At 52.0% G+C, this 15,692-nt stretch overlaps 1 protein-coding gene across 2 annotated transcripts in view; it reads left to right on the top strand.

Annotated features, from left to right (window-relative positions):
* Positions 1-15,692, top strand: part of LOC147114478 (anion exchange protein 2-like) — a 410,117-nt gene that overhangs the window by 41,996 nt on the left and 352,429 nt on the right. For both annotated transcript variants that reach the window (XM_085992182.1, XM_085992177.1), the window contains exon 2: positions 4,991-5,139. The gene's annotated coding sequence lies outside the window, so the exon portion shown is untranslated. The remainder of the gene's footprint in view (positions 1-4,990; positions 5,140-15,692) is intronic.

Here is a 15,692-nt window from a genome sequence, read left to right as displayed (position 1 = left end):
CTGGTTCGAGGGGCCGAATGGCATACTCCTGCTCCTATCTTCTATGTTTCTATGAGTTGGGTTGGAAGTGGACAGGAGGAATGGGGTCGGAGGAAGTTCTGCTTGGCTCATTACACCATCAGACATCTTGGAACTTGGCTTCCCAACTTTTTCTCTCTCCTCCTGAGGTAGGTTGGCTGACTGAGGCATTGTTCCAAACATGCTCCGATTCTTCACCCAAGTGGCTAATCTTCATGTGAGCCTGGACAGTGAGAGTGTTGGTTTGGTTAGATCAGTGGGTAGCACTCGTGGGTTCAAGCCACCACTCCAGAAACTTGAGCCCATAATCTAGGCTGACATTCCCAGTGCTGCACTGTCGGAGGGGCAGTACTGAGGGAGTGCTGCACTGTCGGAGGGGCAGTACTGAGGGAGTGCTGCACTGTCGGAGGGGCAGTACTGAGGGAGCGCTGCACTGTCGGAGGGGCAGTACTGAGGGAGCGCTGCACTGTCGGAGGGGCAGTACTGAGGGAGTGCCGCACTGTCGGAGGGGCAGTACTGAGGGAGCGCTGCACTGTCGGAGGGGCAGTACTGAGGGAGCGCCGCACTGTCGGAGGGGCAGTACTGAGGGAGCGCCGCACTGTCGGAGGGGCAGTACTGAGGGAGCGCCGCACTGTCGGAGGGGCAGTACTGAGGGAGCGCCGCACTGTCGGAGGGGCAGTACTGAGGGAGCACTGCACTGTCGGAGGGGCAGTACTGAGGGAGCGCTGCACTGTCGGTGGGGCAGTACTGAGGGAGCGCCGTACTGTCGGAGGGGCAGTACTGAGGGAGCGCTGCACTGTCGGAGGGGCAGTACTGAGGGAGCACTGCACTGTCGGAGGGGCAGTACTGATGAGACTTTCACCCGAGATCCCGTCTGCCCCCTCGGGTGGGTGTAAGAGATTCCGTGGCACTATTGGCAGTAGAGCAGGGGAGTTCTCCTTGGTTCCTGGCTGTTTGTGAGGGCGCATTGCAACCAAACCCAATCTTGGCCACACCCATCGGCACCTACCAGCGGGAGTCACTCAGGAATGTCAGAGGCCAGCTGAAGTGCCGCAGACATTTTCTCGGTTGAGAAGTTGCAATTTTTGATTTGTTTAGTGAAAGAGATTCAGTGTGCTTGTGGTTTCAAATGCTGGCCCTGGTGTTGGAAATGAACCTATCTGCAACAGCGGCAGAGAGGCTTGGGTTAGTGTGGCTGGTGCAGAGGAGTGTGTGTAAAGGCGTTCCGGGGTGGATGATCGGAACCGAACCCAGTTATTGAATGTTTTGACGACTCAGTGTTGGGTAAAAGGCTCCATTCTGTGTGTTCAGGGGACTTGGGTGATCTGCGGCAGTGACACTCGGTCCGAGCTGGGTCATCAAGCTAGAACGGTCTGGGCGCGGTTTGGCCAGAAATTGCATCGAGTGGACTCGCTATCAGTTACAGTAGATGCAGCTTTGAAATAGGATCCCTGTGATAAACGGACAGCACGTTCTATTGTATATTCTCTGTGTCTTATGGGCTGTCTGGGGTACTGCAAGTCTGAGTTGGTATTTCCAATGGCTGCTGGATCCCTTTGGTAAAGCTGCTTTTCCGTTGTGTTCGGTTTTGGCCGCATAGTGTTGTATTTAACTCCCGGTACCATGCTCCCGCTGCTGTTGCTGTTCCTACCCAGAGGGAGGGAGGGAGAGAGAGAAACAGCCATCGAGGCTGTCAAACTCTCCTCACCAATAGCAAATTCTGCCTGAAATAAACCCTTGAACATTACTCCAAATGTTGGCCCTGGACCTGCAGCCGGATCTCCAGCTTCCGCTGCTCACTGGTCACTGTTTGAGCTTTGATTTTGTGGTTTGCTGCATCACCGATGGCCGACCTGATTATAACCTCAGAATAGCCTCTCATCCGTTCGTTAATTGATGGGTTTCAGGGCTGTGTGATTGCTCAGTGCTCTGCCTGTGCAGCTCGCAGTTCAAGTACTTGTACCCAAAAGATCCTCAAACACCTGTGTGTTTTTAGTATATTGGGAACCTCGGCTGTTCTCCCCCCCCCGCCCCCCCCCCCCGGTGCCATTCCCCCGCCCCCCCCCCCCCCCGGCGCCATTCCCCACCCACCCTCCCTGGTGCCATTTCTCTCTCTTCCCCCTACCCCCCAGCGCCATTTCCCCCTACCCCCCAGCGCCATTTCCCCCTACCCCCCAGCGCCATTTCCCCCTACCCCCCAGCGCCATTTCCCCCTACCCCCCCAGCGCCATTTCCCCCTGCCCCAGCGCCATTTCCCCCTGCCCCAGCGCCATTTCCCCCTGCCCCCAGCGCCATTTCCCCCTGCCCCCAGCGCCATTTCCCCCTGCCCCCAGCGCCATTTCCCCCTGCCCCCAGCGCCATTTCCCCCTGCCCCCAGCGCCATTTCCCCCTGCCCCCAGCGCCATTTCCCCCTGCCCCCAGCGCCATTTCCCCCTGCCCCCAGCGCCATTTCCCCCTGCCCCCAGCGCCATTTCCCCCTGCCCCCAGCGCCATTTCCCCCTGCCCCCAGCGCCATTTCCCCCTGCCCCCAGCGCCATTTCCCCCTGCCCCCAGCGCCATTTCCCCCTGCCCCCAGCGCCATTTCCCCCTGCCCCCAGCGCCATTTCCCCCTGCCCCCAGCGCCATTTCCCCCTGCCCCCAGCGCCATTTCCCCCTGCCCCCAGCGCCATTTCCCCCTGCCCCCAGCGCCATTTCCCCCTGCCCCCAGCGCCATTTCCCCCTGCCCCCAGCGCCATTTCCCCCTGCCCCCAGCGCCATTTCCCCCTGCCCCCAGCGCCATTTCCCCCTGCCCCCAGCGCCATTTCCCCCTGCCCCCAGCGCCATTTCCCCCTGCCCCCAGCGCCATTTCCCCCTGCCCCCAGCGCCATTTCCCCCTACCCCCCCAGCGCCATTTCCCCCTACCCCCCCAGCGCCATTTCCCCCTACCCCCCCAGCGCCATTTCCCCCTACCCCCCCAGCGCCATTTCCCCCTACCCCCCAGCGCCATTTCCCCCTACCCCCCCAGCGCCATTTCCCCCTACCCCCCCAGCGCCATTTCCCCCTACCCCCCCAGCGCCATTTCCCCCTACCCCCCAGCGCCATTTCCCCCTACCCCCCCAGCGCCATTTCCCCCTACCCCCCCAGCGCCATTTCCCCCTACCCCCCCAGCGCCATTTCCCCCTACCCCCCCAGCGCCATTTCCCCCTACCCCCCCCAGCGCCATTTCCCCCTACCCCCCCAGCGCCATTTCCCCCTACCCCCCCAGCGCCATTTCCTCCCCCCCCCAGCGCCATTTCCTGCCCCCCCCCCCCGGCACCGTTTCTCCCCCCCTTGCTGCGCCATTTCCCTGTGTCTCATCTTAGGTCAGTCGTTACTTGATTAGAAGGGCAGACTTCTGTCACTTAGCTACCCTGAATCCACGGGTCTTTGGTAAATAGACCTGTGGATTTAACAACACATGGATGCATGATCCTTGCATACAAACCTTCGGGGATGTCTGACAACAGCAACTTGCATTAATATAGTGCCATTAAAGTAGGAAAATGTTCCAAGGCACTTCACAGGAGCGTTAATCACACTTCACAGGAGCGTTAATCAGACAGAATCTGACACGGCACCAGATAAGGAGATATTAAGGCAGGTGACCAACAGCTTGGTCAGAGAGGTAGGTTTTAAGGAGCGTCATAAAGGAGGAGAGAGAGGTAGAGAGACGGAGAGGTTTAGGGAGGGAATTCCAGAGCTTAGGGCCTCGGCAGCTCAAGGCACGGCTGCCAATGGTGGAGTGATGGAAATCGGGGATGCGCAAGAAGTCAGAATTGGAAGAGCGCAGCGACCTCGGAGGGTTGTAGGGCCTGAGGAGGTTACAGAGATAGGGAGAGGCAAGGCCACGGAGGGATTTGAACACAAGGATGAGAATGTTAAAATCGAGGCGTTGCTGGACCGGGAGCCAGTGTAGGTCAGCGAGCACAGGGGTGATGGGCAAGGTGGAGCTCACACTTGTGGAGGTGACATCGCAACGGAGTTTGAGGGGGGACGTTGGTCATGACTGTGTCTGACCAAATCCGCTATCTGCACATCGCTGTAACTCACATTTAAAATAAATACACTAACTTGCATTTGAACCACATCACACTTGGGCGGTTAATGTTCATTCATAAATCAACCATTTAGAGCCAGGTTCAATCCCCAGCTGAACTCAGCCAGGACAGTAACTGGCTAAGTTATTTTATAGAGATTTTTAAAATTATTAAGAGCTTTGCTAGGCTAAGGAGAAAAAGACTATTTCCTCTGGCTGGGGAGTCTGTGACAAGGGGTCAACAATTTACAATTGTCACAGAGTGAGGAGAAAGGTTCGGGGAAATTCCTCTACACAGAGGGCTGTTGGAGCATGGAATGATTTGCCACAGGGAGTGGTTGAGGCAGAGACAATTGCATCTTTTAAGGGAAAGTTTGGATAAATACTTGAAGCAGAAAATGATGCAGGGCTGTGGGGTGAGATCTGCAGCTCAGTTCCATTTGCCCGCCTTTGCTCCATATCCATTGACGCCCTTACCCAATAAAAATCTGTCACACTCAGTCTTGAAAATGTATATTTACCCAGCATCCACAGCCTTTTGGGGGAGAGAGTTCCAGATTTCCACCACCCTTTGTGTGAAGAAGTGCTTCCTGACATCACCCCTGAACGGCCTGGCTCTAATTTTAAGTTTACACCCCCTTGTTCTGGACTCCCCCCACCAGAGGAAATAGTTTCTCTCTACCTATCCTATCGAATCCCTTTATCATTTTCAAGACCTCAATTAGATCACCCCTCAACCTTCTATACTCAAGGAAATACAAGATTAGTCTGTGCAACTGTCCTCGTAATTTAACCCTTTAAGCCCCGGTATCATTCTGGTGAACACACAAGTCAGACTTCACCCTAGAATTAATTTTAATGTTTGTTGCTAAAGTATTTTTATTAATTATACTGAGATTTTGAATATTGTGTTTCCAGGCAGAGTCACATTAAATCACGGAGTCACTAATTCGCCAAGCCTGCCATTTCCCTGTCGACACGTGGGATGTGTGTTTGCGTCACTTTGCAAGAAATCGGAAGCGTGGTTTGAGTCGGCGCAGGACTCGAGGCTAACTCATGAATTAGAGGTGGGCTGCGCCAAGTGCTTGTGCTTTTTTTCAGACCATGATTAAGAATAAATTAAACGTCTCGGTGCTAAATGCGCTGTACTGTTTCATATTCCATCCCTGTCTGTGCTGGGTTAGCTGGCCTATGGTGGGACTATTGCAATAGTCCTCGACACCACTGGGCTAATGGGGGGAGAGCTCAGCCGGGGTTTCTGCTCCAGAGGAAGAACTAAAACTGCAATGGGTGGACGTGTGAAATAAAAAAAGAAAACTCGGTCTTCAGGTCTCGGGGAGATACGTGCTCGATGCATCATAACTGCCCTTTCTCCTGACTGACCACCTGTGTATTCCCAGCATCTTCTGTTTTTACTACTGAAAGAGGAGATCCATCAGCCTCTGAGAGAGAGGTTGAGGTACACCTCCTGGTCCTGTGCATTGGACAGTCGGGCTGGGCTCCCATCTGTTATTTTGATGAGACGTTAAACCGAGGCCCCTTCTGCCCTCTCAGGAGGCTGTAAAAGATCCCACGGCCACTATTCGAAGACGCGCAGGGGAGTTCTCCCCGGTGCTCTGGCCAATATTTATCCCTCAACCAACGTCAGTGTTGGAATTTCTCTGTTTGTGAGCTGCCACTCATCGAGTAAACGCTGACTGCCGTTCTGATGTTTGAGGGAACTGGTCGTGCTTTGATGCTGCATTGGTCGTCCTGCCACGGTGAACCTGGCTCAGACCAGGAAGTGTGCGATCAATAGTTTCACAACAGTGAGTATGGAGAGAGCATCTGTCCCCACGGGAATCTCAGCATTCTTGTACTGTCCGTGTAGTCACTAGGATTTCACTAAAGTGCAATTAAACAAGATGTTGATATTGGGGGACTTTAATTACCCAAATATTGATTGGGATAATGCTAAGGGTAAAGGGAAAGGAGGGGGAGGAATTTCTGAAGTGTGTTCAGGAGAATTTCCTTGACCAGTATGTTCTTGGCCCAACTAGAAAGGAGGCATTGCTGGATCTGGTGCTGGGGAATGAGGTGTCTGTCGGAGAACACTTGGGTACGAGTGATCATCTTATCATAACATTTAGATTAGCAATGGAGAGGAGAAAGGAACAATCTAGAGTGGAAGTTCTAAACTGGAATAGGGCTAACTTCAATGGGATGCAAAAGGATCTAGCCAGGGTAAAATGGAACCAAAGACTGACAGGAAAAACTGTAACGGAGCAATGGGCGATCTTTAAGGAGGAGATGTTCCAAGTACAGGCTAGGTACATTCCAACAAGAGGGAAGGGTAAGGGAACCAAAGCAAGGGCTCCTTGGATGACGAGGGAGATAGAGAAGATGATGAAACAAAAAAAGAGGGTGTATGATGCATGTCACACACACAGAAACACAGAAACCCCACAGTGCAGATAGAGGCCATTTCGGCCCATCGAGCCTGCACCGGCACATATCCCACCCAATCCCCGTAACCCCTACACCAACACATATCCCACCCTATCCCTGTAACCCCATGTATTTAATCCCCCTAACACTAAGGGTCAATTTATCATAGCCAATCAACCTAACCCGCACATCTTTGGACTGTGGGAGGAAACCGGAGCACCCGGAGAAAACCCACGCAAACACGGGGAGAATGTGCAAACTCCACACAGACAGTCGCCCGAGTCCGGATTCGAACCCGGGTCGCTGGCACTGTGAGGCAACAGTGCTAACCACTATGCCACCGTGCTGTCAGGTGAATTCTTCAAGGGAGAACCAGAACAAATACAATAATGTTCCAGGGTACTCAACATTTAGGAAGGACAGACAAAAAGGAAAAGGAGGTGGCGTAGTGCTGTTAATAAGGGATGAGATCGGTACGGTAGAGATAAAAGATCTTGGCTTGGCAGATTGTGATGTAGAACTGGAATCAGTTTGGGTGGAGCTAAGAAACAGCAAATGGTGGGAGTTGTGTATAGGCCACCAAACAGTAGTGGTAATGTAGGGCACAGTATCAATCAAGAAATTAGAAGTGCATGTAACACGGGCAATCATGGGGGTCTTTAATCTACATATTAACTGGGCAAATCAAATTACCACTAATGGTGTGGAGGACAAATTCTTGGAATGCATGCAAGATGGTTTCCTGGATCAGTATGTGGAGGAACCAACCAGGGAACAGGCTATTCTGGATCTGGTACTGTGTAGTGAGAAAGGGCTAATCAATAATCTTGTGGTAAAGGGGCCTTTAGGGACAAGTGACCATAATATGATTGAATTTTACATTAAGTTTGAGAGTGATGTAGTCCAATCTGAAACTAAGGTCTTCAATCTAAACAGAGGAAACTACAAGGGTATGAGGGACAAGTTGGCCATGGTAGATTGGGAGACTACACTAAAAGGTATGAAGGTGGACATACAATGGCTAACATTCAAGGAAATAATGCATAATTTGCAACAAACATATATTCCTCTAGGGCATAAAAACCCAAAAGGAAAAGTGATCCAACCATGGCTAACAAAATAAATTAAAGCTAGTATTAAGTCAAAGGAGGAAGCTTATAAAGTTGCCAGAAAAAGCAGTCAGCCTGAGGATTGGGATCTTTTTAGAAATCAGCAAAGGGGGACCAAGAAATTGATAAAGAAAGGGAAAATGGAATATGAGCACAAACTAGCGAAAAATATAAAAACGGATTGTAAAAGCTTCTATAGGTATGTGAAAAGGAAAAGACTGGTGAAGGTAAATGTAGGTCCTTTACAGTCAGAGACAGGAGAATTTATAATGGGGAATGAGGAAATGGCAGCAAAATTAAATAAATACTTTGTTTCTGTCTTCACGGAGGAAGACACAAAAAACTTCCCAGAAATACGAGAAAACCAAGGGTGTGGCGAGAATGAGGAACTTAAAGAAATTATTAATAGTAAAAAAACAGTACTAGCAAAATTAATGGGACTAAAAGTCGATAAATCCCAAGGACCAGATGACCTACATCTTAGGGTTTTGAAAGAGGTGGCCATTGGGATAGTGGACGCATTGGTTGTCATCTTCCAAAATTCTATAGATTCTGGAACGGTTCCTGCAGATTGGAGGATAGCAAATGTAACCCCGCTATTTAAGAAAGGAGGGAGAGAGAAAACGGGGAACTACAGACCTGTTAGCCTCACATCAGTAGTTGGGAAAATGCTGGAATCTATTATAAAGGATGCAATAACTTAGAAACTAATACAGGGTAGTAAGATTGGGCAGAGTGAACATGGATTTATGAAAGGGAAATCCTGTTTGACAAACCTATTGGAGTTCTTTGAGGATGTAACTAGTGGAGTAGACAAAGGGGAACCGGTAGATGTGGTGTATTTGGATTTTCAGAAGGCCTTTGATAAGGTCCCACATAAGAGGTTGGTGAACAAAATTAGGGCACATGGAATTGGGGGTAATATACTAGCATGGATTGAGAATTGGTTAACAGACAGAAAACAAAGAGTAGGGATAAACGGGTCTTTTTCAGGATGGCAGGCTGTGACTAGTGGGTTACCGCAAGGATCGGTGCTTGGGCCCCAGCTATTCACAATCTATATCAATGATTTGGATGAGGGGACTAAATGTAACATTTCCAAATTTGCTGATGATACAAAGCTAGGTGACAGTGTCAGTTCTGAAGAGGATATGAAGAGGCTTCAGGGGGCTCTCGACAGGCTCAGTGAGTGGGCGAGAACATGGCAGATGGAATATAATATGGATAAATGTGAAGTTATCCACTTTGGTAGAAAAAACAGAAAGGCAGAGTATTTCCTAAATGGTGACAGATTGGGGAATGCAGATGCTCAAAGGGACCTGGGTGTCCTTGTACATGAGTCACTGAAAGTGAATGTGCAGGTACAGCAAGCCATTAGGAAGGCAAATGATATGCTGGCCTTCATTACAAGAGGATTTGAGTACAGGAGTAAAGAAGTCTTACTGCAATTATATAGGGCCTTGGTGAGACCACACCTGGAGTACTGTGTACAATTTTGGTCTCCTTACCTAAGGAAGGATATACTTGCCATAGAGGGAGTGCAATGAAGGTTCACAAGATTGATTCCTGGGATGGCGGGACTGTCGTATGAGAAGAGATTGAGTAAACTAGGCCTGTATTCTCTTAAATTATTACAGGGCTTGATAGGGTGGATTCTGGGAGAATGTTTCCCTTGGCTAGGGAGTCTAGAACCAGGGGCCTCGGGATAAAGAGTCGGCCATTCAGGACTGAGATGAGAAGAAATTTCTTCTCACTGGGGGTGGTGAATCTTTGGAATTCTGTAACCCAGAGGGCTGTGGAGGCTCAGTCATTGGGTATATTCAAAACAGAAGTCGATAGATTTCTGACTAGTAAGGGCATCAAGGGATATGGTGATAGGGCCAGTGAATGGAGTTCACAGAAATCACAGAAACCCCACAGTGCAGATAGAGGCCATTTCGGCCCATCGAGCCTGCACCGACACATATCCCACCCGATCCCCGTAACCCCACGTATTTAATCCCCCTAACACTAAGGGTCAATTTATCATAGCCAATCATCCTAACCCGCACATCTTTGGACTGTGGGAGGAAACCGGAGCACCCGGAGGAAACCCACGCAAACACGGGGAGAATGTGCAAACTCCACACAGACAGTCACCCGAGGCCGGATTCGAACCCGGGTCCCTGGCGCTGTGAGGCAACAGTGCTAACCACTATGCCACCGTTCTGTTGAGGCAGAAGATCAGCCATGATCTCACTGAATGGCGGAGCAGGCTCGAAGGGCCGAATGGCCTACTCCTGCTCCTATTTCTTATGTTCTTAATAAGTTGAGAAGGGAAGTGAAGATTGGCAAAGAGAGAATATGAGAGTAGATTGGCGGTTCACATAAAAGGGAACCCAAAAATCACCTACAGTAAACAGTAAGCGGGTAGTAAAGGCAAGGTGGGGCCTATTAGGGACAAAGAAGGTGATATATGCTTAGAGGTGCAGGGCAAGGCTAGAATACTCAATGAGTACTTTGTATCGGTGTTCACTAAGGAGGCGGATGCTGACAAAATATCGGTCGAAGTGGAAAAGGTAGAAGCAATGGAAGGGGTGAAAATTGATAGACTGGATGTCATAGAGTCATAATGGTACAGAAGGTGGCCATTTGGCCCATCGAGTCTGTGCCGGCTCTCTGTAGAGCAATCCTAGATGCGGGGGAGGTGCTTGAGGATTGGAGAGTGGCAAATGTGACACCGTTATTCAAGAAAGGGTGTAAGGACAATCCTAGTAACTACAGGCGTGGTGGGTAAAGCTTTAGAAACAATAATCAAGGAAAAAATTAACAGGCACTCAGAGAGGTTTAAGCTAATTAAGGAGAGCCAACACTGATTTGTAAAAGGCAGAAATAAAAACAGAAAATGCTGGAGATACTCAGCAGGTCAGGCAGCATCTGTGAAGAGAGAAACAGAGTTAACGTTTCAGGTCAATGACCCTTACCAACTGAATCACTTAGATGGTAAAGAGACCTACATCAGAATGCTGTTCATAGACTACAGCTCAGCATTCAACACTATCGTCCCCAACAAGCTGGCCACCAAACTCCACACTCTAGGCCTGAACACTTCCCTCTGCAACTGGACCCTGGACTTCCTAACAAACAGACCCCAGTCTGTCAAATTAGGTAACCACACCTCCCCCCCTCCCCCCCCCCCCCCCCCCGACCCTGAACACGGGGGCCCCACAAGGATGTGTGTTGAGCCCCCTCCTCTACTCCCTCTTCACCCACGACTGTGTGGCTGTTCATGGTTCCAACACCATCATCAAGTTTGCGGATGATACCACGGTAGTGGGCCAGATCACCAACAACGATGAGTCAGCCTACAGGGAGGAGGTCCAGCATCTCGTGAAGTGGTGCGCCGATAACAACCTGGCCCTTAACATCAAGAAAACCAAAGAAATCATTGTGGACTTCAGGAAGTCTAAAGGCGGAAGTCACACCCCCATCCACATCAATGGGGCTGTGGTGGAAAGGGTGGACAGCTTTAAGTTCCTTGGAGTCCACATCACGGAAGACCTCTCCTGGTCCCTCAATACCTCCTCTCTGGTGAAGAAGGCCCAGCAGCGCCTATATTTCCTAAGGAGGCTGAAGGGATGTAACCTGTCACCCCTGATCCTCTCTAACTTTTACCGCTGCACAATAGAGAGCATCCTGACAAACTGTATCACAGTATGGTATGGCAGCTGTAGCTACTATGACCGGAAAGCCCTGCAGCGGGTAGTCAAAACTGCCCAACGCATTACCGGCACCCGGCTACCGACCATAGAGCACATATACCAGAAACGCTGTTCACGGAGGTCACGGTCCATCATCAAAGACCCTACCCACCCCAGCCACAGTCTGTTCGCCCTCCTGCCATCTGGGAGACGCTACAGATGCATTCGCACCCGTACGACCAGATTTAGGAACAGCTTCTTTCCCAGGGCTGTCATCCTACTGAACTCCACAAATAAACTCTAAAGCCTGCACATCTGCCAATGCACTTTATTATGGTTATGTTTATGTTAATGTATTACAAGCCAAATGTATGTTGAATGTTTAAATGTCTTAATCTAAATGTACACTCTCAGGAGCCGCAAGCCTACATTTCGTTGTACTGCACTTGTGCACTAACAATGACAATAAAAGTTTATTATTATTATCATTATGTCAGAACTGGAAAAAGCTGGAGATGTAACAGATTTTAAGCAAATGTAGGGGCAGGGAAAGGGGGGAGGGGAGGAAAGAACAAAAGGGAAGGTCTGTGATAGGATAGAAGGCAGGAGAGATTAAGAGACATTCAAGGCGAGAGGTGGTGGTAATGGGACAATTTAGAAACAAAGGATGGCTCGAGATGAAGTGTGAATTGCGCTGGCAGAATGAAAGACAGTTGCCATGTGGGAGGGAAGAAAAAAAGACAGACAAAAAGTGTGGATGAAAAATATATATCTGATAGGGGCCGAGGTTATGATCTGAAATTGTTGAACTCAATGTTGAGTCCAGAAGGCTGTAAAGGGCCTAATCGAAAGATGAGGTGCTGTTCCTCGAGCTTCCGCTGAGCTTCAGTGGAACAGTGCAAGAGGCCGAGGATGGTGAGGTCTGAGTGGGAGTGGTGCAAAGGATTAAAGTGACAGGCGACTGGAAGCTCGGGGTCCCCCTTACGGACTGAACGGAGGTGTCCCGCAAAGTGGTCACCCAATCTGCATTTAGTCTCCCCAATGTAGAGGAGACTGCATCGTGAGCAGTGAATACAGTATACTAGATTGCAAGAAGTACAAGTAAATCGCTGTTTCACCTGGAAGGGGTGTTTGGGGCCCTGGACAGTGGGAAGGGAGAAGGTGTAAGGGCATGTGTTGCTTCTCCTGCGCTTACACGGGAAGGTGCTGGCTGAAGGGGAAGGTGTGTTGGGGGTGATAGAGGAGTGGACCAGCGTGTCGCGGAGGGAACGGTCCCTTCAGAATGTTGAAAGGGGAGGTGAGGGGAAGATGTGTTTGGTGGTAGGATCACGCTGGAGGTGGTGGAAATGGCGGAGGATGATCTGTTGAATGTGGAGGCTGGTGGGGTGAAAGGTGAGGACAAGGGGAACTCTATCGTTGTTCCGGGAGGGAGGGGCAGGGATGAGGGCAGAAGTGCGGGAGATAGAACGGACAAAGAGTGTTCCACATATCCCACGAAAAGGCAGGCATAGCTAGGACCCATGAGGGTTCCCATAGCAACACCTTTGATTTGGAGGAAGTGAGTGGAGTCAAAGGAGAAGTTGTTCAATGTGAGAACAAGTTCAGCCAGGCGGAGGAGGGTGGTGGTTGATGGGGACTGGTCGGGCCTCTGTTCAAGGAAGAAGCGGAGCGCCCTCAGGCCATCCTGGTGGGGGATGGAGGTGTAGAGCGATTGTATGTCCATAGTGAAAAGGAGGCGGTTGGGGCCTGGAAACTGTTAAAGTGGCGGAGGTCGTTAGAAGAGTCGCGGATGTAGGTGGGATGAGACTGGACAAGGGGAGAAAAAAGAGTCGAGATAGGAAGAGATAAGTTCCGTGGGGCAAGAACAGGCTGAAACGATGGGTCTACCAGGGCAGTCCTGTTTGTGGATCTTGGGAAGGAGGTAGAAGCGGGCTGTGCGGGGTTGGGGAACTATGAGGTTGGCGGCCATGGGGGGGAAGATCTCCAGAGGAGATGAGGTCAGTGACAGTCTTGGAAACGGTAGCTTGATGTTCGGTAGTGGGGTCATGGTCCAGGTGGAGGTAGGAGGAGGTGTCGGAGAGTTGGCGTTCAGCTTCCGTGAGGTAGAGGTCGGTTCGCCAAACAACAGCACCACCCTTGTCAGCAGGTTTAATGACAATGTTGGGGTTGGATCTGAGAGAATGGAGGGCTGCAAGTTCAGAGGGAAGTAGGTTGGAGTGAGTGAGGGGAGCAGAGAAATGGAGACAGCCGATGTCACACCGGCAGTTAGCAATGAAAAGATCTAGAGAGGTTAAGAGGCCAGAGGGAGGAGTCCAGGTAGAACGAGAATTCTGAAAGCGGGAGAAAGGGTCAGCCATGCAGGGGGAAGACTCCTGGCCAAAGAAGTGGGCACGGAGACGAAGGCGGCAGAAAAAGAGCTCTGCGTCATGCCGAACTCGGAATTCATTGAGGTGGGGGCGTAAGGGGATGAAGCTCAGGCCTTTGCAAAGGACTGATCGCTCGTGGTCAGAGAGGGAAGGTCAGAGGGGATAGTGAAAACGCGGCAGTATTTTTTTTGTATTTGTAAAAGGCAGATCGTGTTTGACTAATCTAATTACAGGAAACTCTCTTTTAACCGGCACCTAAATATCCAGAAATCTCTCTTAACCAGCAAAATTCAGGAGTAGGTTCAGGTAAGTTTTACTATATATTAGTGGCCGTGTAACCGGGGTTCCTGCACCTGTGGCCGTGTAACCGGGGTTCCTGGATCTGTGGCCGTGTAACCGGGGCTCCTGCACCGGGGTTCCTGCACCTGTGGCCGTGTAACCGGGGTTCCTGCACCTGTGGCCGTGTAACCGGGGTTCCTGCACCTGTGGCCGCGTAACCGGGGTTCCTGCACCTGTGGCCGCGTAACCGGGGTTCCTGCACCTGTGGCCGCGTAACCGGGGTTTCTGCACCTGTGGCTGCGTAACCGGGGTTCCTGCACCTGTGGCCGCGTAACCGGGGTTCCTGCACCTGTGGCCGTGTAACCGGGGTTCCTGCACCTGTGGCTGTGTAACCGGGGTTCCTGGATCTGTGGCCGTGTAACCGGGGTTCCTGCACCGGAGTTCCTGCACCTGTGGCCGTGTAACCAGGGTTCCTGCACCTGTGGCTGTATAACCGGGGTTCCTGCACCTGTGGCCGCGTAACCGGGGTTCCTGCACCTGTGGCCGTGTAACCAGGGTTCCTGGATCTGTGGCTGTATAACCGGGGTTCCTGCACCTGTGGCCGCGTAACCGGGGTTCCTGGATCTGTGGCCGTGTAACCAGGGTTCCTGCACCTGTGGCTGTAGAACCGGGGTTCCTGCACCTGTGGCCGCGTAACCGGGGTTCCTGCACCTGTGGCTGTATAACCGGGGTTCCTGCACCTGTGGCCGCGTAACCGGGGTTCCTGGATCTGTGGCTGTATAACCAGGGTTCCTGCACCTGTGGCCGCGTAACCGGGGTTCCTGGATCTGTGGCCGTGTAACCAGGGTTCCTGCACCTGTGGCTGTATAACCGGGGTTCCTGCACCTGTGGCCGCGTAACCGGGGTTCCTGCACCTGTGGCCGTGTAACCGGGGCTTCTGCACCTGTGGCCGCGTAACCGGGGTTCCTGCACCTGTGGCCGTGTAACCAGGGTTCCTGCACCTGTGGCCGTGTAACCGGGGTTCCTGCACCTGTGGCCGTGTAACCGGGGTTTCTGCACCTGTGGCCGCGTAACCGGGGTTCCTGCACCTGTGGCCGCGTAACCGGGGTTCCTGCACCTGTGGCCGTGTAACCGGGGTTCCTGCACCTGTGGCCGTGTAACCGGGGTTCCTGCACCTGTGGCCGTGTAACCAGGGTTCCTGCACCTGTGGCCGTGTAACCGGGGTTCCTGCACCTGTGGCCGTGTAACCGGGGTTCCTGCACCTGTGGCCGTATAACCAGGGTTCCTGGATCTGTGGCCGCGTAACCGGGGTTCCTGCACCTGTGGCCGTATAACCAGGGTTCCTGCACCTGTGGCCGCATAACCGGGGTTCCTGCACCTGTGGCCGCGTAACCGGGGTTCCTGCACCTGTGGCTGCGTAACCGGGGTTCCTGCACCTGTGGCTGCGTAACCGGGGTTCCTGCACCTGTGGCCGCGTAACCGGGGTTCCTGCACCTGTGGCCGCGTAACCGGGGTTCCTGCACCTGTGGCCGCCTAACCGGGGTTCCTGCACCTGTGGCCGTGTAACCGGGGTTCCTGGATCTGTGGCCGTGTAACCGGGACTCCTGCACCTGTGGCCGTGTAACCGGGGTTCCTGCACCTGTGGCCCTGTAACCGGGGTTCCTGGATCTGTGGCCGCGTAACCAGGGTTCCTGCACCTGTGGCCGCGTAACCGGGGTTCCTGCACCTGTGGCCGTGTAACCAGGGTTCCTGGATCTGT

The sequence above is a fragment of the Somniosus microcephalus genome, chromosome 7, assembly GCF_052327205.1.
Source record: "Somniosus microcephalus isolate GS21.2 chromosome 7, FLI_Smic_1.0, whole genome shotgun sequence".
In the NCBI taxonomy this organism is placed as follows: Eukaryota; Metazoa; Chordata; class Chondrichthyes; order Squaliformes; family Somniosidae; genus Somniosus; species Somniosus microcephalus.
Note: the sequence above shows the minus strand (reverse complement) of the source record. Positions and strands in the feature narration are given on the sequence as shown.